The sequence below is a fragment of the Anneissia japonica genome, unplaced genomic scaffold, assembly GCF_011630105.1.
Source record: "Anneissia japonica isolate Jap-2015-1 unplaced genomic scaffold, ASM1163010v1 scaffold287726_len2788222_cov184, whole genome shotgun sequence".
NCBI lineage: Eukaryota > Metazoa > Echinodermata > Crinoidea > Comatulida > Comatulidae > Anneissia > Anneissia japonica.
In genome coordinates, this window is record NW_022705125.1 from 2452681 (window position 1) to 2453257 (window position 577).

Genomic DNA, 577 nt, shown 5'->3' on the forward strand with positions numbered 1-577 from the left:
AGTACTAAATATATCAAGGATATATGCATGTACCCTATCTTTCTTACATAAACTGTGCTGTCCTCTCAAGACGTATCCAAGATTACTGGCTATATCCAAGATCACTGGCTATCCAGCTGCAAATAATGCAAGTTTTAAACTAACAATTTAACGATATTTACCTCAGAACATAAGGTACCATAACTACCGTTTTAACTAGTTGAACTGAAAGCGCCCCAAAGAGGGCTCACTTCCAAAACTCATTAAACAACAATGTTAAAGACATTACACTCCTCGCCTGATGTGTCGCAACACATCACCCTAACGATAAAGAATGCAAATTATGAATCAAGGCATAATATACTCTAATCAGTTAAATCATATGAATTCAAAAAACACATATTATCATCCACATAAGTATTTTAACAATTTCGCCTACTGTAATTATTTTCGCATTATCAAAGGTTCTTCAAATTTCAGATTCTAACAATAACACAAGTTCATTAATTGGTCTTGTATATGTGTTCTTTGAGGACGGAACACGAACTTCTACTTTTCGCACTCTTCCATCGTCGCTTGGATAAACTTGTGTGATAAT

The 577-nt window shown here is 34.5% G+C and overlaps 1 long non-coding RNA gene across 1 annotated transcript in view; it reads right to left on the reverse strand.

Moving 5' to 3' along the window:
* The window catches only part of LOC117105219, a 719-nt gene extending 149 nt beyond the window's left edge, over positions 1–570 (reverse strand). The window contains exons 1-2 of the long non-coding RNA XR_004444871.1: positions 162–570; positions 48–116 (exon numbers count right to left, since the gene is read on the reverse strand). This is a non-coding gene — a long non-coding RNA (uncharacterized LOC117105219). The remainder of the gene's footprint in view (positions 1–47; positions 117–161) is intronic.
* Between the last annotated feature and the right edge of the window lie 7 nt (positions 571–577).